This window comes from Pygoscelis adeliae, unplaced genomic scaffold, assembly GCF_000699105.1.
Source record: "Pygoscelis adeliae isolate BGI_AS28 unplaced genomic scaffold, ASM69910v1 Scaffold689, whole genome shotgun sequence".
NCBI lineage: Eukaryota > Metazoa > Chordata > Aves > Sphenisciformes > Spheniscidae > Pygoscelis > Pygoscelis adeliae.
In genome coordinates this window covers 51,666-52,260 of record NW_008825440.1, presented here as the reverse complement: position 1 = coordinate 52,260, position 595 = coordinate 51,666, and the positions used below count along the sequence as shown (strand labels likewise).

The window sequence follows — 595 nt, the reverse complement described above, 5'->3', positions numbered from 1 at the left end:
CACCAGTGCCTGTCTGAGCCTGGGAAGCTGCAGGGCGGCTGAAGCAGCCAGCACTATCCTTGCTTCACAGCACTGCAAGGATAAAAGGAGATATGCCACTTGGCAGCCTCATGCCGGGGGTTGTGGTCCCCCTGCATCAAGGGGACAGCTCAAGGTGCCCCCAGGGCAAGCGGGTGCCCCCACAAGGCAGGAGGGAGCAGTTGTGGCTCTCCCTGGCTTCAAGCATCAGCAGGGACAGGCAGGACAGATGAAGGGCACCTTAACGAGTGTCTCCATCAGGCACCAGTGCTGTGGCCTGTTCACAGCCTTTGGCAAGGAGCAGAGCTGGCTCCGTGGCTGGCTCTCAGGCAAGGACAGCCGCCCTGGTGGCAGGAGGTGAGCGGGGGCAAGGGAGAAGCCCGGCAGCGCACGCTGAGCCTGGGCCAGGGCGCAGGGGGTTAACAGCCCCTTGACATGCGGCAACTGCAGCCGCCAAATTAGCTTTTTGCTGCCCTAATGGAAACCAATTCCCCAGCTCGGCTTTCCACTTCCCACTAACGCGCCTGGGCTCTGGGTAATGACATTCCTGCGCGTCCTTCACCCTGTGGCCCCCCCC

At 62.4% G+C, this 595-nt stretch overlaps 1 protein-coding gene across 1 annotated transcript in view; it reads right to left on the bottom strand.

The window, feature by feature from the left end:
- Positions 1 to 595, bottom strand: part of RNF123 (ring finger protein 123) — a 51,195-nt gene that overhangs the window by 1,019 nt on the left and 49,581 nt on the right. The window lies entirely within an intron of this gene.